General features: G+C 45.6%; 21 non-coding genes across 21 annotated transcripts; all 21 read right to left on the reverse strand.

Annotated features, from left to right (window-relative positions):
• Positions 1 to 3,528: 3,528 nt before the first annotated feature.
• Positions 3,529 to 3,600, reverse strand: TRNAA-CGC (transfer RNA alanine (anticodon CGC)). Its single transcript has one exon. It is a non-coding gene; the product is annotated as a tRNA-Ala (tRNA).
• A 1,127-nt stretch (positions 3,601 to 4,727) lies between these two features.
• On the reverse strand, positions 4,728 to 4,799 carry TRNAV-CAC (transfer RNA valine (anticodon CAC)). Its single transcript has one exon. It is a non-coding gene; the product is annotated as a tRNA-Val (tRNA).
• A 131-nt stretch (positions 4,800 to 4,930) lies between these two features.
• TRNAA-UGC (transfer RNA alanine (anticodon UGC)) lies at positions 4,931 to 5,002 on the reverse strand. Its single transcript has one exon. It is a non-coding gene; the product is annotated as a tRNA-Ala (tRNA).
• A 922-nt stretch (positions 5,003 to 5,924) lies between these two features.
• Positions 5,925 to 5,996, reverse strand: TRNAA-CGC (transfer RNA alanine (anticodon CGC)). The gene has a single exon. It is a non-coding gene; the product is annotated as a tRNA-Ala (tRNA).
• Positions 5,997 to 6,132: 136 nt separating this feature from the next.
• Positions 6,133 to 6,204, reverse strand: TRNAA-UGC (transfer RNA alanine (anticodon UGC)). Its single transcript has one exon. It is a non-coding gene; the product is annotated as a tRNA-Ala (tRNA).
• A 2,121-nt stretch (positions 6,205 to 8,325) lies between these two features.
• On the reverse strand, positions 8,326 to 8,397 carry TRNAA-CGC (transfer RNA alanine (anticodon CGC)). Its single transcript has one exon. It is a non-coding gene; the product is annotated as a tRNA-Ala (tRNA).
• A 131-nt stretch (positions 8,398 to 8,528) lies between these two features.
• TRNAA-UGC (transfer RNA alanine (anticodon UGC)) lies at positions 8,529 to 8,600 on the reverse strand. Its single transcript has one exon. It is a non-coding gene; the product is annotated as a tRNA-Ala (tRNA).
• A 923-nt stretch (positions 8,601 to 9,523) lies between these two features.
• TRNAA-UGC (transfer RNA alanine (anticodon UGC)) lies at positions 9,524 to 9,595 on the reverse strand. Its single transcript has one exon. It is a non-coding gene; the product is annotated as a tRNA-Ala (tRNA).
• Positions 9,596 to 9,726: 131 nt separating this feature from the next.
• On the reverse strand, positions 9,727 to 9,798 carry TRNAA-UGC (transfer RNA alanine (anticodon UGC)). The gene has a single exon. It is a non-coding gene; the product is annotated as a tRNA-Ala (tRNA).
• A 924-nt stretch (positions 9,799 to 10,722) lies between these two features.
• TRNAA-CGC (transfer RNA alanine (anticodon CGC)) lies at positions 10,723 to 10,794 on the reverse strand. The gene has a single exon. It is a non-coding gene; the product is annotated as a tRNA-Ala (tRNA).
• A 1,127-nt stretch (positions 10,795 to 11,921) lies between these two features.
• Positions 11,922 to 11,993, reverse strand: TRNAA-UGC (transfer RNA alanine (anticodon UGC)). The gene has a single exon. It is a non-coding gene; the product is annotated as a tRNA-Ala (tRNA).
• Positions 11,994 to 12,124: 131 nt separating this feature from the next.
• Positions 12,125 to 12,196, reverse strand: TRNAA-UGC (transfer RNA alanine (anticodon UGC)). Its single transcript has one exon. It is a non-coding gene; the product is annotated as a tRNA-Ala (tRNA).
• Positions 12,197 to 13,118: 922 nt separating this feature from the next.
• On the reverse strand, positions 13,119 to 13,190 carry TRNAA-CGC (transfer RNA alanine (anticodon CGC)). The gene has a single exon. It is a non-coding gene; the product is annotated as a tRNA-Ala (tRNA).
• Positions 13,191 to 13,321: 131 nt separating this feature from the next.
• On the reverse strand, positions 13,322 to 13,393 carry TRNAA-UGC (transfer RNA alanine (anticodon UGC)). Its single transcript has one exon. It is a non-coding gene; the product is annotated as a tRNA-Ala (tRNA).
• A 1,106-nt stretch (positions 13,394 to 14,499) lies between these two features.
• On the reverse strand, positions 14,500 to 14,571 carry TRNAA-UGC (transfer RNA alanine (anticodon UGC)). Its single transcript has one exon. It is a non-coding gene; the product is annotated as a tRNA-Ala (tRNA).
• A 922-nt stretch (positions 14,572 to 15,493) lies between these two features.
• Positions 15,494 to 15,565, reverse strand: TRNAA-CGC (transfer RNA alanine (anticodon CGC)). Its single transcript has one exon. It is a non-coding gene; the product is annotated as a tRNA-Ala (tRNA).
• A 130-nt stretch (positions 15,566 to 15,695) lies between these two features.
• Positions 15,696 to 15,767, reverse strand: TRNAA-UGC (transfer RNA alanine (anticodon UGC)). The gene has a single exon. It is a non-coding gene; the product is annotated as a tRNA-Ala (tRNA).
• Positions 15,768 to 16,691: 924 nt separating this feature from the next.
• Positions 16,692 to 16,763, reverse strand: TRNAA-AGC (transfer RNA alanine (anticodon AGC)). The gene has a single exon. It is a non-coding gene; the product is annotated as a tRNA-Ala (tRNA).
• Positions 16,764 to 16,894: 131 nt separating this feature from the next.
• Positions 16,895 to 16,966, reverse strand: TRNAA-UGC (transfer RNA alanine (anticodon UGC)). Its single transcript has one exon. It is a non-coding gene; the product is annotated as a tRNA-Ala (tRNA).
• Positions 16,967 to 17,889: 923 nt separating this feature from the next.
• On the reverse strand, positions 17,890 to 17,961 carry TRNAA-UGC (transfer RNA alanine (anticodon UGC)). Its single transcript has one exon. It is a non-coding gene; the product is annotated as a tRNA-Ala (tRNA).
• A 130-nt stretch (positions 17,962 to 18,091) lies between these two features.
• On the reverse strand, positions 18,092 to 18,163 carry TRNAA-UGC (transfer RNA alanine (anticodon UGC)). The gene has a single exon. It is a non-coding gene; the product is annotated as a tRNA-Ala (tRNA).
• Positions 18,164 to 18,760: the final 597 nt, after the last annotated feature.

Below are 18,760 nucleotides of genomic sequence, written 5' to 3' on the forward strand. Positions count from 1 at the left end.
TGCAGGGCAGGGACGGCTCGCCTGCTGAAATAAAAGCGTCTGGGCACGTTGTATTGGGGGACTGCCAATGCCATTAAGTCCCGGAAGGTGTCAGTGTCCACCAGCCTGAATGACAGCATTTCAACTGCCAGAAGTTTGGCAATGCCAGCATTCAGAGACTGTGCTCGGGGATGGTTTGCCGAGTAAGGGCGCCTTTTATCCCATGCCTGTGCTACCGATGGCTGTGATGGATGGGAACGTGCTGTTATGGGTGGAATCTGACAGGGTCTCCGGACAACAGTGGCAGAGGTTCTTCCTTGGCGATCCTGTGAGGAAGCCGAACCAGCAGTGTGTGAGCTGGAGGAAGAGGGCCCAACACGAACTGAAGAGGTGGTAGGTGGTGCTGTACGTTGGCCTACGTCTTGAGGGTGTCTATGCAACTCCAACTCGTGCTTGGTGCGCACATGTTTCCACATATTTGTGGTATTGAGGTTGCTGACATTTCTCCCTCTTTTGACTCTCTGATGACACAGCTTGCATTTGACAAAGCAAATGTCATCTGCAACTGTGTCAAAAAAGGACCACGCACTGCAACTCTTGTGAGCGCCCGGTTTGCCTTTGGAAGGAGGAATGCTCCTAACGGGTGCTGAAGTGGAGGGTACAGGCAACCAAGTCTTCCCCCTCCCTCTGCCTCCTGTTTTGGCCGGTAGGGGAATCTCTTCCTCCGAGCTGCTCCCACCACCTTCCTGTTGCTCACGCCATGATGGGTCAAGGACCTCATCATCTTCCCTCCCCTCTTCAAACAGCTGCTTCTCCGGGGTTGTCTCGCCAGCACCGTACGCACCAGAAAGTGGCAACTGAGTCTCGTCATCATCTGATGCGTACTGAGGTGTGCTGACCATAGGCACTGGCCCACTCGCCTCTTCAGATTCAGAGGGACAAAGAAGTTGCGCATCACTGCATACTCCCTCTTCTTCACATTCAGGAATGCTGCTTGGCTGGCCCCCTCTTTCCAAGCCAACAGATTCCGAGAACAGAAGTAGAGATTGTGATGGCTCCTGTCCATGTCTCTCTGACTGCCTGGGCACTTTGGCAGGTGGTGAAGAGACAGATGGTTGCTCTTCGGTGCTCTGACCCTGAGAGGATGCGGAAGTAATTGAAGTCGATGCGTTAGCTGCCATCCATCCGACAACGGCTTCAATTTGTTCCTCCCGCAGCAGTGGGGTACGTTGAGGTCCTACAAAGCTGCACATAAAGGACTGTTGCCTGCTAAAACTGGGGGATGCTGATCCACTGGTGCCCGCAGCAGGCCCAGAATCCCCACGTCCTCTACCTGTAGAATCCCCACGTCCTCTCCCTGCAGAATCCCCACGTCCTCTCCCTGCTGAAACTCCACGCCCACGCCCACGCCCCCGCGCCTTACTCCCTGCCTTCTTCATCTTGCAAGACTGCTTAAGATAGGCAAAAAAGGACAAAGGGGGGCCTTAGTGTGCTTATTCCTGAACAGCTGGTTACAGGTACAAGAAACACTAATTTTATGAAGTGTGTGTGTGTGGACTAGACTTTAATAGGAGCTGATGTGGCCTACACAAGTTCAAAATGTAGTGTTTGGTGAACTTTTTATGTGGTTTCTTTGTTTGAAACAAACTCAAAGTATGAGAACAAAGAATTGAAACTGATAGTATCACCAACTTTTTGGAGCTATTACAATGCAGGCAGGTAACCTACAATGCAAAAGATGAGGCTCCAAAAAAATTGGGTAATACTAATCTGGCTGCGCCGGCAGGGCACAAGCCAGAAAAAAAGGCTCCTCTATCTACTCCTATATAGTGTTTGCAACCAACCAATGTTGATGGATACGGATGGATGCACACTAATAGGAGAAGAAAAAATGAGCTGCACTCAGAGACAAATATGTGTGAGGCAGTGACGCACGTTGAGCGTCCTACAACCAGACGTAGCTGCAGGACACTCTACTCAGCGTGAGCTGCACTCACACACAGTCAGAGACCTCTCAGACAGCCGTCAACAGTGCAGCTAAGTGGGCACTGGCACTGACAGGCTGCAGAAAGGCTCCGCTGTGTACTCCTATATAGTGTTTGCAACCACCGTAGATGGAGACGGATGGATGCACACTAATAGAAGAAAAAATGAGCTGCACTCAAATAAAAATATGTGTGAGGCAGTGACGCACGCTGAGCGTCCTACAGCCAGACGTAGCTGCAGGACACACTACTCAGCGTGAGCTGCACTCACACACAGTCAGAGACCTCTCAGACAGCCGTGAACAGTGCAGCAAAGTGGACACTAGCACTGAAAGGCTGCAGAAAGGCTCCGCTGTCTACTACTAGTGTTTGCAACCAACGTATATGGATACGGATGGAAGCACACTAGATTGAAATTATTTAAAAAATGCAGCTCAAAAAATAAAAGATGTATGAGGCAGCAGTGATCACACTGGGTGGCCTACAGCCTGACGTGGCTGCAGGACCCACTCCACAGCGTGAGCTGCACTCACACAGCCCTTGCAGACAGCTGTGAAAACAGCGCTGCTAGGGAAAAGCAAGCTACAGTGGTGGTTTATGTAGCCTGGATAAAGCACAATATTGTTTTTAGAATCGCTATTTCTAACTGTCCCTCACAGTCTTCTACAGCAGCCTGTCCCTAACTGAATTCACAGCAGAGTGACCAGAAATGGCGGCTGCGGTGGCTTTTATAGTGCATCATGACATCATTTCGGCAGCCAATCACAGCCATGCCAATAGTTAACATGCCTACATGCCTAACAGGATGTGCCCACACTTCGGAGGATTCCCATTGGCTTAATCAAAGCAAGCAGGCTCATAGCATGATGGGAACTTCCTATTCCGATTCCGATCCCGGAATCCGATATGAAAAAAGTATCGGAATTAAGTATCGGAATTCCGATACCGCTGATATCGGCCGATACCCGATACTTGCGGTATCGGAATGCTCAACACTAGTAATCAGTGTAGATGGTGAATCCAGCTCTAGGTTAAAGTAAAAGACGCGTGATTAAGCTAAGCACAATCCTTCTGATTGTCCCTCTGCCAGTTTTCTCACCATCCTGCCTCCTATATCATTAGCATAAAGTCTAAAAAGCTGTGCAACCCATTGTCAAGGTGTGTTGGTGGGAGGTTTAGGTTTGATCCCAATGAAGTTGAGCTGTCTTTTTTCAGAGTGGATGGTGAATACAGGAGACAGGGGTAGAGCAAACCTTGGCTGGTAAGTGGTGAAAAAAGCAAATATCTTTGAGACTATATAATCGAAAGTCTTCTATATTTGCGTGTACTATTGATTTTCGCCAAGTTTGTTGAATGTCCAGTTACCATTCAAGTCATTTTACTGAGTGGGAAAAAGTGTTGCACGTGGCTTAGGCAGTGTTAAGACCTTGCAATCGAGAAAGCCTTGTCCTGCCAAGGGACATGTCAAAGCAAACAGTTTAAGCGGCAGAGATTCCTTGCGAGTCTTGACACTTAGCTTGAGTGGTGCGCTAGCCAAAAATGTCTGGCCATATTTGAAAAAGGTTGGAGACGCTGGGGATTGAACCCAGGACCTCATACATGCGAAGCATGTGCTCTACCACTGAGCTACATCCCCAAAAGTGTACCGGAAGCCTGGAGCACTCACACGTATTTACTTCACACAGCGGCTGCAGGAAGCGAACAAGGGTGAGAAAAAGTGACCACCAAAAGGAAGTGCGTTCCTTGCACATACATGCAGGCTGGCCATGCAGTTGCCGGGGATTGAACCCAGGGCTTCACACATGCAAAGCGTGCGCTCTACCACTGAGCTACATCCCCAGTTACGAACTGTGTGAAAATGCAAGTTTGTTTTTTTCAAACCTAGAATAATTTGCCATTTCGGAGTCGAGAGTAGTAACTATACTTTCAAGTAACTTTTCAGAATACGCTGCAGTGTATGTACATGGGAAATCAGACTATTTCTGACCCTTATATGTCTTGTATTCTGCATTTTCACCGGTTCTCCCCTCTGCAAACTCTAGCTCTACATTGTCAATTGACTCCAGGCTTTTGGGAGGAGACTAGCAACTCTGGGCTCTACCATATACAGCGCAGCACACAGAGAAGGTTTCCTGGCCTTCATTAGTCAACACACAGACAAATGCAGCAGAAGTGTCGAGTATATGACAGAGCAATAGTAATCAGTGTAGATGGTGAATCCAGCTCTAGGTTAAAGTAAAAGATGCGTGAAAAAGCTCAGCACAATCCTTCTGATTGTCCCTCTGCCAGTTTTCTCACCTTCCCGCCTCCTATATCATTAGCATAAAGTCTAAAAAGCTGTGCCACCCAATGTCAAGGTGTGTTGGTGGGAGGTTTAAGTTTGATCCCAATGAAGTTGAGCTGTCTTTTTTCAGAGTGGATGGTGAATACAGGAGGCAGGGGTAGAGCAAACCTTGGCTGGTAAGTGGTGAAAAAAGCAAATATCTTTGAGACTATATAATCGAAAGTCTCCTTTATTTGCGTGTACTATTGATTTTGGCCAAGTTTGTTGAATGTCCAGTTCCCTTTCAAGTCATTTTACTGAGTGGGAAAAAGTGTTGCCCGTGGCTTAGGCAGTGTTAAGACCTTGCAATCGAGAAAGCCTTGTCCTGCCAAGTGATATGGCAAAGCAAACAGTTTAAGTGGCAGAGATTCCTTGCGAGTCTTGACACTTAGCTTGAGTGGTGCGCTAGCCAAAGATGTCTAGCCATATTTGAAAAAGGTTGGAGATGCTGGCGATTGAACCCAGGACCTCATACATGTGAAGCATGTGCTCTACCACTGAGCTACATCCCCAAAAGTGTACGGGAAGCCTGGAGCACTCATACGTATTTACTTCACACAGCGGCTGCAGGAAGCGAACAAGGGTGAGAAAAAGTGACCACCAAAAGGAAGTGCGTTCCTTGCACATACATGCAGGCTGGCTATGGAGATGCCGGGGATTGAACCCGGGGCCCCACACATGCAAAGCGTGCGCTCTACCACTGAGTTACATCCCCAGTTACGGACTGTGTGAAAATGCAAGTTTTTTTTTCAAACCTAGAATAACTTGCCATTTTGGAGTCGAGAGTAGTAACTGTACTTTCAAGTAACTTTTCAGAATACGCTGCAGTGTGTGTACATGGGAAATCAGACTATTTCTGACCCTTATATGTCTTGTATTCTGCATTTTCACCGGTTCTCCCCTCTGCAAACTCTAGCTCTACATTGCCAATTGACTCCAGGCTTTTGGGAGGAGACTAGCAACTCTGGGCTCTACCATATACAGCGCAGCACACAGAGAAGGTTTCCTGGCCTTCATTAGTCAACACACAGACAAACGCAGCAGAAGTGTGGAGTATATGACAGAGCAATAGTAATCAGTGTAGATGGTGAATCCAGCTCTAGGTTAAAGTAAAAGACGCGTGATTAAGCTCAGCACAATCCTTCTGATTGTCCCTCTGCCAGTTTTCTCACCTTCCCGCCTCCTATATCATTAGCATAAAGTCTAAAAAGCTGTGCAACCCAATGTCAAGGTGTGTTGGTGGGAGGTTTAGGTTTGATCCCAATGAAGTTGAGCTGTCTTTTTTCAGAGTGGATGGTGAATACAGGAGGCAGGGGTAGAGCAAACCTTGGCTGGTAAGTGGTGAAAAAAGCAAATATCTTTGAGACTGTATAATCGAAAGTCTTCTATATTTGCGTGTACTATTGATTTTGGCCAAGTTTGTTGAATGTCCAGTTCCCATTCAAGTCATTTTACTGAGTGGGAAAAAGTGTTGCCCGTGGCTTAGGCAGTGTTAAGACCTCGCAATCGAGAAAGCCTTGTCCTGCCAAGAGACATGGCAAAGCAAACAGTTTAAGCGGCAGAGATTCCGTGCGAGTCTTGACACTTAGCTTGAGTGGTGCGCTAGCCAAAGATATCTAGCCATATTTGAAAAAGTTTGGAGATGGTGGGGATTGAACCCAGGACCTCATACATGCGAAGCATGCGCTCTACCACTGAGGTACATCCCCAAAAGAGTACCAGGAGCCTGGAGCACTCACACGTATTTACTTCACACAGCGGCTGCAGGAAGCGAACAAGGGTGAGAAAAAGTGACCACCAAAAAGAAGTGCGTTCCTTGCACATACATGCAATGCAGGCTGGCCATGAAGATGCCAGGGATTGAACCCAGGGCCTCACACATGCAAAGCGTGCGCTCTACCACTGAGGTACATCCCCAGTTACGAACTGTGTGAAAATGCAAGTTTTTTTTTTTCAAACCTAGAATAACTTGCCATTTTGGAGTCGAGAGTAGTAACTGTACTTTCAAGTAACTTTTCAGAATACGTTGCAGTGTGTGTACATGGGAAATCAGACTATTTCTGACCCTTATATGTCTTGTATTCTGCATTTTCACCGGTTCTCCCCTCTGCAAACTCTAGCTCTACATTGTCAATTGACTCCAGGCTTTTGGGAGGAGACTAGCAACTCTGGGCTCTACCATATACAGCGCAGCACACAGAGAAAGTTTCCTGGCCTTCATTAGTTAACACACAGACAAACGCAGCAGAAGTGTGGAGTATATGACAGAGCAATAGTAATCAGTGTAGATGGTGAATCCAGCTCTAGGTTAAAGTAAAAGACTCGTGATTAAGCTCAGCACAATCCTTCTGATTGTCCCTCTGCCAGTTTTCTCACCTTCCCGCCTCCTATATCATTAGCATAAAGTCTAAAAAGCTGTGCAACCCATTGTCAAGGTGTGTTGGTGGGAGGTTTAGGTTTGATCCCAATGAAGTTGAGCTGTCTTTTTTCAGAGTGGATGGTGAATACAGGAGGCAGGGGTAGAGCAAACCTTGGCTGGTAAGTGGTGAAAAAAGCAAATATCTTTGAGACTATATAATCGAAAGTCTTCTATATTTGCGTGTACTATTGATTTTGGCCAAGTTTGTTGAATGTCCAGTTCCCATTCAAGTCACTTTACTGAGTGGGAAAAAGTGTTGCCCGTGGCTTAGGCAGTGTTAAGACCTTGCAATCGAGAAAGCCTTGTCCTGCCAAGGGACATGGCAAAGCAAACAGTTTAAGCGGCAGAGATTCCTTGCAAGTCTTGACACTTAGCTTGAGTGGTGCGCTAGCCAAAGATGTCTAGCCATATTTGAAAAAGGTTGGAGACGTTGGGATTGAACCCAGGCCCTCATACATGCGAAGCATGCGCACTACCACTGAGCAACATCCCCAAAAGTGTAATTGGAGCCTGTAGCACTCACACGTATTTAATTCACACAGCGGCTGCAGGAAGCGAACAAGGGTGAGAAAAAGTGACCACCAAAAGGAAGTGCGTTCCTTGCACACACTTGCAGGCTGGCCATGGAGATGCCGGGGATTGAACGCGGGGCCTCACACATGTAAATCGTGCACTCTACCACTGAGGTACATCCCCAGTTACAAACTGTGTGAAAATGCAAGGTTTTTTTTTCAAACCTAGAATAATTTGCCATTTTGGAGTCGAGAGTAGTAACTGTACTTTCAAGTAACTTTTCAGAATACGCTGCAGTGTGTGTACATGGGAAATCAGACTATTTCTGACCCTTATATGTTTTGTATTCTGCATTTTCACCGGTTCTCCCCTCTGCAAACTCTAGCTCTACATTGTCAATTGACTCCAGGCTTTTGGGAGGAGACAAGCAACTCTGGGCTCTACCATATACAGCGCAGCACACAGAGAAGGTTTCCTGGCCTTCATTAGTCAACACACAGACAAACGCAGCAGAAGTGTGGAGTATATGACAGAGCAATAGTAATCAGTGTAGATGGTGAATCCATCTCTAGGTTAAAGTAAAAGACGCGTGACTAAGCTCAGCACAATCCTTCTGATTGTCCCTCTGCCAGTTTTCTCACCTTCCCGCCTCCTATATCATTAGCATAAAGTCTAAAAAGCTGTGCCACCCAATGTCAAGGTGTGTTGGTGGGAGGTTTAGGTTTGATCCCAATGAAGTTGAGCTGTCTTTTTTCAGAGTGGATGGTGAATACAGGAGGCAGGGGTAGAGCAAACCTTGGCTGGTAAGTGGTGAAAAAAGCAAATATCTTTGAGACTATATAATCGAAAGTCTTCTATATTTGTGTGTACTATTGATTTTGGCCAAGTTTGTTGAATGTCCAGTTCCCATTCAAGTCATTTTACTGAGTGGGAAAAAGTGTTGCCCATGGCTTAGGCAGTGTTAAGACCTTGCAATCGAGAAAGCCTTGTCCTGCCAAGTGACATGGCAAAGCAAACAGTTTAAGCGGCAGAGATTCTTTGCGAGTCTTGACACATAGCTTGAGTGGTGCGCTAGCCAAAGATGTCTAGCCATATTTGAAAAAGGTTGGAGATGCTGGGGATTGAACCCAGGACCTCATACATGCGAAGCATGCGCTCTACCACTGAGCTACATCCCCAAAAGTGTACCGGAAACCTGGAGCACTCACACGTATTTACTTCACACAACAGATGCAAGAAGCGAACAAGGGTGAGAAAAAGTGACTACCAAAAGGAAGTGCATTCCTTGCACATACATGCAGGATGGCCATGGAGATGCCGGGGATTGAACCCGGGGCCTCACACATGCAAAGCGTGCGCTCTACCACTGAGCTACATCCCCAGTTACGAATTGTGTGAAAATGCAAGTTTTTTTTTTCAAACCTAGAATAACTTGCCATTTTGGAGTCGAGAGTAGTAACTGTACTTTCAAGTAACTTTTCAGAATACGCTGCAGTGTGTGTACATGGGAAATCAGACTATTTCTGACCCTTATATGTCTTGTATTTTGCATTTTCACCGGTTCTCCCCTCTGCAAACTCTAGCTCTACATTGTCAATTGACTCCAGGCTTTTGGGAGGAGACTAGCAACTCTGGGCTCTACCATATACAGCGCAGCACACAGAGAAGGTTTCCTGGCCTTCATTAGTCAACACACAGACAAACGCAGCAGAAGTGTGGAGTATATGACAGAGCAATAGTAATCAGTGTAGATGGTGAATCCAGCTCTAGGTTAAAGTAAAAGACGCGTGATTAAGCTCAGCACAATCCTTCTGATTGTCCCTTTGCCAGTTTTCTCACCTTCCCGCCTCCTATATCATTAGCATAAAGTCTAAAAAGCTGTGCAACCCAATGTCAAGGTGTGTTGGTGGGAGGTTTAGGTTTGATCCCAATGAAGTTGAGCTGTCTTTTTTCAGAGTGGATGGTGAATACAGGAGGCAGGGGTAGAGCAAACCTTGGCTGGTAAGTGGTGAAAAAAGCAAATATCTTTAAGACTATATAATCGAAAGTCTCCTTTATTTGCGTGTACTATTGATTTTGGCCAAGTTTGTTGAATGTCCAGTTCCCATTCAAGTCATTTTACTGAGTGGGAAAAAGTGTTGCCCGTGGCTTAGGCAGTGTTAAGACCTTGCAATCGAGAAAGCCTTGTCCTGCCAAGTGACATGGCAAAGCAAACAGTTTAAGCGGCAGAGATTCCTTGCGAGTCTTGACACTTAGCTTGAGTGGTGCGCTAGCCAAAGATGTCTAGCCATATTTGAAAAAGGTTGGAGATGCTGGGTATTGAACCCAGGACCTCAAACATGCAAAGCATGCGCTCTACCACTGAGCTACATCCCCAAAAGTGTACCGGAAGCCTGGAGCACTCACACGTATTTACTTCACACAGCGGATGCAAGAAGCAAACAAGGGTGAGAAAAAGTGACCACCAAATGGAAGTCCATTCCTTGCACATACATGCAGGATGGCCATGGAGATGCCAGGGATTGAACCCGGGGCCTCACACATGCAAAGCGTACGCTCTACCACTGAGCTACATCCCCAGTTACGAACTGTGTGAAAATGCAAGTTTTTTTTTTTCAAACCAAGAATAACTTGCCATTTTGGAGTCGAGAGTAGTAACTGTACTTTCAAGTAACTTTTCAGAATACGCTGCAGTGTGTGTACATGGGAAATCAGACTATTTCTGACCCTTATATGTCTTGTATTCTGCATTTTCACCGGTTCTCCCCTCCGCAAACTCTAGCTCTACATTGTCAATTGACTCCAGGCTTTTGGGAGGAGACTAGCAACTCTGGGCTCTACCATATACAGCGCAGCACACAGAGAAGGTTTCCTGACCTTCATTAGTCAACACACAGACAAACGCAGCAGAAGTGTGGAGTATGTGACAGAGCAATAGTAATCAGTGTAGATGGTGAATCCAGCTCTAGGTTAAAGTAAAAGACGCGTGATTAAGCTCAGCACAATCCTTCTGATTGTCCCTCTGCCAGTTTTCTTACCTTCCCGCCTCAAATATCATTAGCATAAAGTCTAAAAAGCTGTTTAACCCAATGTCAAGGTGTGTTGGTGGGAGGTTTAGGTTTGATCCCAATGAAGTTGAGCTGTCTTTTTTCAGAGTGGATGGTAAATACAGGAGGCAGGGGTAGAGCAAACCTTGGCTGGTAAGTGGTGAAAAAAGCAAATATCTTTGAGACTATATAATCGAAAGTCTCCTTTATTTGCGTGTACTATTGATTTTGGCCAAGTTTGTTGAATGTCCAGTTCCCATTCAAGTCATTTTACTGAGTGGGAAAAAGTGTTGCCCGTGGCTTAGGCAGTGTTAAGACCTTGCAATCGAGAAAGCCTTGTCCTGCCAAGTGACATGGCAAAGCAAACAGTTTAAGTGGCAGAGATTCCTTGCGAGTCTTGACACTTAGCTTGAGTGGTGCGCAAGCCAAAGATGTCTAGCCATATTTGAAAAAGGTTGGAGAGGCTGGCGATTGAACCCAGGACCTCATACATGCGAAGCATGCGCTCTACCACTGAGCTACATCCCCAAAAGAGTACAGGGAGCCTGGAGCACTCACACGTATTTACTTCACACAGCGGCTGCAGGAAGCGAACAAGGGTGAGAAAAAGTGACCACCAAAAGGAAGTGCGTTCCTTGCACATACATGCAGGCTGGCCATGGAGATGCCAATGATTGAACCCAGGGCCTCACACATGCAAAGCTTGCGCTCTACCACTGAGATACATCCCCAGTTACGAACCGTATGAAAATGCAAGTTTTTTTTTTTCAAACCTAGAATAATTTGCCATTTTGGAGTCGAGAGTAGTAACTGTACTTTCAAGTAACTTTTCAGAATACGCTGCAGTGTGTGTACATGGGAAATCAGACTATTTCTGACCCTTATATGTCTTGTATTCTGCATTTTCACCGGTTCTCCCCTCTGCAAACTCTAGCTCTACATTGTCAATTGACTCCAGGCTTTTGGGAGGAGACTAGCAACTCTGGGCTCTACCATATACAGCGCAGCACACAGAGAAGGTTTCCTGGCCTTCATTAGTCAACACACAGACAAACGCAGCAGAAGTGTGGAGTATATGACAGAGGAATAGTAATCAGTGTAGATGGTGAATCCAGCTCTAGGTTAAAGTAAAAGACGCGTGATTAAGCTCAGCACAATCCTTCTGATTGTCCCTCTGCCAGTTTTCTCACCTTCCCGCCTCCTATATCATTAGCATAAAGTCTAAAAAGCTGTGCCACCCAATGTCAAGGTGTGTTGGTGGGAGGTTTAAGTTTGATCCCAATGAAGTTGAGCTGTCTTTTTTCAGAGTGGATGGTGAATACAGGAGGCAGGGGTAGAGCAAACCTTGGCTGGTAAGTGGTGAAAAAAGCAAATATCTTTGAGACTATATAATCGAAAGTCTCCTTTATTTGCGTGTACTATTGATTTTGGCCAAGTTTGTTGAATGTCCAGTTCCCATTCAAGTCATTTTACTGAGTGGGAAAAAGTGTTGCCCGTGGCTTAGGCAGTGTTAAGACCTTGCAATCGAGAAAGCCTTGTCCTGCCAAGTGACATGGCAAAGCAAACAGTTTAAGCGGCCGAGATTCCTTGCGAGTCTTGACACTTAGCTTGAGTGGTGCGCTAGCCAAAGATGTCTAGCCATATTTGAAAAAGGTTGGAGATGCTGGGTATTGAACCCAGGACCTCATAAATGCAAAGCATGCGCTCTACCACTGAGCTACATCCCCAAAAGTGTACTGGAAGCCTGGAGCACTCACACGTATTTATTTCACACAGCGGATGCAGGAAGCGAACAAGGGTGAGAAAAAGTGACTACCAAATGGAAGTGCTTTCCTTGCACATACATGCAGGATGGCCATGGAGATGCCGGGGATTGAACCCGGTGCCTCACACATGCAAAGCGTGCGCTCTACCACTGATCTACATCCCCAGTTACAAACTGTGTGAAAATGCAAGTTTTTTTTTCAAACCTAGAATAACTTGCCATTTTGGAGTCGAGAGTAGTAACTGTACTTTCAAGTAACTTTTCAGAATACGCTGCAGTGTGTGTACATGGGAAATCAGACTATTTCTGACCCTTATATGTCTTGTATTCTGCATTTTCACCGGTTCTCCCCTCTGCAAACTCTAGCTCTACATTGTCAATTGACTCCAGGCTTATGGGAGGAGACTAGCAACTCTGGGCTCTACCATATACAGCACAGCACACAGAGAAGGGTTCCTGGCCTTCAATAGTCAACACACAGACAAACGCAGCAGAAGTGTGGAGTATATGACAGAGCAATAGTAATCAATGTAGATGGTGAATCCAGCTCTAGGTTAAAGTAAAAGACGTTTGATTAAGCTCAGCACAATCCTTCTGATTGTCCCTCTGCCAGTTTTCTCACCTTCCCGCCTCCTATATCATTAGCATAAAGTCTAAAAAGCTGTGCAACCCACTGTCAAGGTGTGTTGGTGGGAGGTTTAGGTTTGATCCCAATGAAGTTGAGCTGTCTTTTTTCAGAGTGGATGGTGAATACAGGAGGCAGGGGTAGAGCAAACCTTGGCTGGTAAGTGGTGAAAAAAGCAAATATCTTTGAGACTATATAATCGAAATTCTCCTATATTTGCGTGTACTATTGATTTTGGCCAAGTTTGTTGAATGTCCAGTTCCCATTCAAGTCATTTTACTGAGTGGGAAAAAGTGTTGCCCGTGACTTAGGCAGTGTTAAGACCTTGCAATCGAGAAAGCCTTGTTCTGCCAAGTGACATGGCAAAGAAAACAGTTTAAGCAGCAGAGATTCCTTGCGAGTCTTGACACTTAGCTTGAGTGGTGCGCTAGCCAAAGATGTCTAGCCATATTTGAAAAAGGTTGGAGATGCTGGGGATTGAACCCAGGAACTCATACATGCGAAGCATGCGCTCTACCACTGAGCTACATCCCCAAAAGTGTACCGGAAGCCTGGAGCACTCACACGTATTTACTTCACACAGCGGCTGCAGGAAGCAAACCAGGGTGAGAAAAAGTGACCACCAAAAGGAAGTGCGTTCCTTGCACATACATGCAGGCTGGCCATGGAGATGCCAGGGATTGAACCCAGGGCCTCACACATGCAAAGCGTGCACTCTACCACTGAGCTACATCCCCAGTTATGAACTGTGTGAAAATGCAAGTTTTTTTTTTCAAACCTAGAATAACTTGCCATTTTGGAGTCGAGAGTAGTAACTGTACTTTCAAGTAACTTTTCAGAATACGCTGCAGTGTGTGTACATGGGAAATCAGACTATTTCTGACCCTTATATGTCTTGTATTCTGCATTTTCACCGGTTCTCCCCTCTGCAAACTCTAGCTCTACATTGTCAATTGACTCCAGGCTTTTGGGAGGAGACTAGCAACTCTGGGCTCTACCATATACAGCGCAGCACACAGAGAAGGTTTCCTGGCCTTCATTAGTCAACACACAGACAAACGCAGCAGAAGTGTGGAGTATATGACAGAGCAATAGTAATCAGTGTAGATGGTGAATCCAGCTCTAGGTTAAAGTAAAAGATGCGTGATTAAGCTCAGCACAATCCTTCTGATTGTCCCTCTGCCAGTTTTCTCACCTTCCCACCTCCTATATCATTAGCATAAAGTCTAAAAAGCTGTGCAACCCAATGTCAAGGTGTGTTTGTGGGAGGTTTAGGTTTGATACCAATGAAGTTGAGCTGTCTTTTTTCAGAGTGGATGGTGAATACAGGAGGCAGGGGTAGAGCAAACCTTGGCTGGTAAGTGGTGAAAAAAGCAAATATCTTTGAGACTATATAATCGAAAGGCTCCTTTATTTGCGTGTACTATTGATTTTGGCCAAGTTTGTTGAATGTCCAGTTCCCATTCAAGTCATTTTACTGAGTGGGAAAAAGTGTTGCCCGTGGCTTAGGCAGTGTTAAGACCTTGCAATCGAGAAAGCCTTGTCCTGCCAAGTGACATGGCAAAGCAAACAGTTTAAGCGGCAGAGATTCCTTGCGAGTCTTGACACTTAGCTTGAGTGGTGCGCTAGCCAAAGATGTCTAGCCATATTTGAAAAAGTTTGGAGATGGTGGGGATTGAACTCAGGACCTCATACATGTGAGCTACATCCCCAAAAGTGTACCGGAAGCCTGGAGCACTCACACGTATTTACTTCACAAAGCGGCTGCAGGAAGCGAACAAGGGTGAGAAAAAGTGACCACCAAAAGGAAGTGCGTTCCTTGCACATACATGCAGGCTGGCTATGGAGATGCCGGGGATTGAACCCAGGGCCTCACACATGCAAAGCGTGCGCTCTACCACTGAGCTACATCCCCAGTTACAAACTTTGTGAAAATGCAAGTTTTTTTTTCAAACCTAGATTAACTTGCCATTTTGGAGTCGAGAGTAGTAACTGTACTTTCAAGTAATTTTTCAGAATACGCTGCAGTGTGTGTACATGGGAAATCAGACTATTTCTGACCCTTATATGTCTTGTATTCTGCATTTTCACCGGTTCTCCCCTCTACAAACTCTACCTCTACATTGTCAATTGACTCCAGGCTTTTGGGAGGAGACTAGCAACTCTGGGCTCTACCATATACTGCCCAGCACACAGAGAAGGTTTCCTGGCCTTCATTAGTCAACACACAGACAAACGCAGCAGAAGTGTGGAGTATATGACAGAGCAATAGTAATCAGTGTAGATGGTGAATCCAGCTCTAGGTTAAAGTAAAAGACGCGTGATTAAGCTCAGCACAATCCTTCTGATTGTCCCTCTGCCAGTTTTCTCACCTTCCCGCCTCCTATATCATTAGCATAAAGTCTAAAAAGCTGTGCCACCCAATGTCAACGTGTGTTGGTGGGAGGTTTAAGTTTGATCCCAATGAAGTTGAGCTGTCTTTTTTCAGAGTGGATGGTGAATACAGGAGGCAGGGGTAGAGCAAACCTTGGCTGGTAAGTGGTGAAAAAAGCAAATATCTTTGAGACTATATAATCGAAAGTCTCCTTTATTTGCGTGTACTATTGATTTTGGCCAAGTTTGTTGAATGTCCAGTTCCCATTCAAGTCATTTTACTGAGTGGGAAAAAGTGTTGCCCGTGGCTTAGGCAGTGTTAAGACCTTGCAATCGAGAAAGCCTTGTCCTGCCAAGTGACATGGCAAAGAAAACAGTTTAAGCGGCAGACATTCCTTGCGAGTCTTGACACTTAGCTTGAGTGGTGCGCTAGCCAACGATGTCTAGCCATATTTGAAAAAGGTTGGAGATGCTGGGGATTGAACCCAGGACCTCATACATGCGAAGCATGCGCTCTACCACTGAGCTACATCCCCAAAATTGTACCGGAATCCTGGAGCACTCACACGTATTTACTGCACACAGCGGATGCAAGAAGGAAACATGGTGAGAAAAAGTAACTACGAAAAGGAAGTGCATTCCTTGCACATACATGCAGGACGGCCATGGAGATGCCGGGGATTGAACCCGGGGTCTCACACATGCAAAGCGTGCGCTCTACCACTGAGCTACATCCCCAGTTATGAACTGTGTGAAAATGCAAGTTTTTTTTTTTCAAACCTAGAATAACTTGCCATTTTTTAGTCGAGAGTAGTAACTGTACTTTCAAGTAACTTTTCAGAATACGCTGCAGTGTGTGTACATGGGAAATCAGACTATTTCTGACCCTTATATGTCTTGTATTCTGCATTTTCACCAGTTCTCCCCTCTGCAAACTCTAGCTCTACATTGTCAATTGACTCCAGGCTTTTGGGAGGAGACTAGCAACTCTTGGCTCTACCATATACAGCGCAGCACACAGAGAAGGTTTCCTGGCCTTCATTAGTCAACACACAGACAAACGCAGCAGAAGTGTGGAGTATATGACAGAGCAATAGTAATCAGTGTAGATGGTGAATCCAGCTCTAGGTTAAAGTAAAAGACGCGTGATTAAGCTCAGCACAATCCTTCTGATTGTCCCTCTGCCAGTTTTCTTACCTTCCCGCCTCCTATATCATTAGCATAAAGTCTAAAAAGCTGTGCAACCCAATGTCAAGGTGTGTTGGTGGAAGGTTTAGGTTTGATCCCAATGAAGTTGAGCTGTCTTTTTTCAGAGTGGATGGTGAATACAGGAGGCAGGGGTAGAGCAAACCTTGGCTGGTAAGTGGTGAAAAAAGCAAATATCTTTGAGACTATATAATCGAAAGTCTCCTTTATTTGCGTGTACTATTGATTTTGGCCAAGTTTGTTGAATGTCCAGTTCCCATTCAAGTCATTTTACTGAGTGGGAAAAAGTGTTGCCCGTGGCTAAGGCAGTGTTAAGACCTTGCAATCAAGAAAGCCTTGTCCTGCCAAGTGACATGGCAAAGCAAACAGTTTAAGCGGCAGAGATTCCTTGCGAGTCTTGACACTTAGCTTGAGTGGTGCGCTAGCCAAAGATGTCTAGCCATATTTGAAAAAGGTTGGAGATGCTGGGTATTGAACCCATGACCTCATACATGCTAAGCATGCGCTCTACCACTGAGCTACATCCCCAAAAGTGTACCGGAAGCCTGGAGCACTCACACGTATTTACTTCACACAGCGGCTGCAGGAAGCGAACAAGGGTGAGAAAAAGTGACCACCAAAAGGAAGTGCGTTCCTTGCACATACATGTCGGATATCCATGGAGATACCGGGGATTGAACCCGGGTCCTCACACATGCAAAGCGTGCGCTCTACCACTGAGCTACATCCCCAGTTACGGACTGTGTGAAAATGCAAGTTTTTTTTTTCAAACCTAGAATAACTTGCCATTTTGGAGTCGAGACTAGTAACTGTACTTTCAAGTAACTTTTCAGAATACGCTGCAGTGTGTGTACATGGGAAATCAGACTATTTCTGACCCTTATATGTCTTGTATTCTGCATTTTCACCGGTTCTCCCCTCTGCAAACTCTAGCTCTACATTGTCAATTGACTCCAGGCTTTTGGGAGGAGACTAGCAACTCTGGGCTCTACCATATACAGCGCAGCACACAGAGAAGGTTTCCTGGCCTTCATTAGTCAACACACAGACAAACGCAGCAGAAGTGTGGAGTATATGACAGAGCAATAGTAATCAGTGTAGATGGTGAATCCAGCTCTAGGTTAAAGTAAAAGACGCGTGATTAAGCTCAGCACAATCCTTCTGATTGTCCCTCTGCCAGTTTTCTCACCTTCCCGCCTCCTATGTCATTAGCATAAAGTCTAAAAAGCTGTGCAACCCAATGTCAAGGTGTGTTGGTGGGAGGTTTATGTTTGATCCCAATGAAGTTGAGCTGTCTTTTTTCAGAGTGGATGGTGAATACAGGAGGCAGGGGTAGAGCAAACCTTGGCTGGTAAGTGGTGAAAAAAGCAAATATCTTTGAGACTATATAATCGAAAGTCTCCTTTATTTGCGTGTACTATTGATTTTGGCCAAGTTTGTTGAATGTCCAGTTCCCATTCAAGTCATTTTACTGAGTGGGAAAAAGTGTTGCCCGTGGCTTAGGCAGTGTTAAGACCTTGCAATCGAGAAAGCCTTGTCCTGCCAAGTGACATGGCAAAGAAAACAGTTTAAGCGGCAGACATTCCTTGCGAGTCTTGACACTTAGCTTGAGTGGTGCGCTAGCCAACGATGTCTAGCCATATTTGAAAAAGGTTGGAGATGCTGGGGATTGAACCCAGGACCTCATACATGCAAAGCATGCGCTCTACCACTGAGCTACATCCCCAAAAGTGTACCGGAATCCTGGAGCACTCACACGTATTTACTGCACACAGCGGATGCAAGAAGCAAACATGGTGAGAAAAAGTAACTACGAAAAGGAAGTGCATTCCTTGCACATACATGCAGGACTGCCATGGAGATGCCGGGGATTGAACCCGGGGCCTCACACATGCAAAGCGTGCGCTCTACCACTGAGCTACATCCCCAGTTATGAACTGTGTGAAAATGCAAGTTTTTTTTTTTCAAACCTAGAATAACTTGCCATTTTTTAGTCGAGAGTAGTAACTGTACTTTCAAGTAACTTTTCAGAATACGCTGCAGTGTGTGTACATGGGAAATCAGACTATTTCTGACCCTTATATGCCTTGTATTCTGCATTTTCACCAGTTCTCCCCTCTGCAAACTCTAGCTCTACATTGTCAATTGACTCCAGGCTTTTGGGAGGAGACTAGCAACTCTTGGCTCTACCATATACAGCGCAGCACACAGAGAAGGTTTCCTGGCCTTCATTAGTCAACACACAGACAAACGCAGCAGAAGTGTGGAGTATATGACAGAGCAATAGTAATCAGTGTAGATGGTGAATCCAGCTCTAGGTTAAAGTAAAAGACGCGTGATTAAGCTCAGCACAATCCTTCTGATTGTCCCTCTGCCAGTTTTCTTACCTTCCCGCCTCCTATATTATTAGCATAAAGTCTAAAAAGCTGTGCAACCCAATGTCAAGGTGTGTTGGTGGGAGGTTTAGGTTTGATCCCAATGAAGTTGAGCTGTCTTTTTTCAGAGTGGATGGTGAATACAGGAGG

The sequence above is a fragment of the Dendrobates tinctorius genome, unplaced genomic scaffold, assembly GCF_039654945.1.
Source record: "Dendrobates tinctorius isolate UK_male_01 unplaced genomic scaffold, ASM3965494v1 ptg000011l, whole genome shotgun sequence".
NCBI classification, from domain to species: Eukaryota; Metazoa; Chordata; class Amphibia; order Anura; family Dendrobatidae; genus Dendrobates; species Dendrobates tinctorius.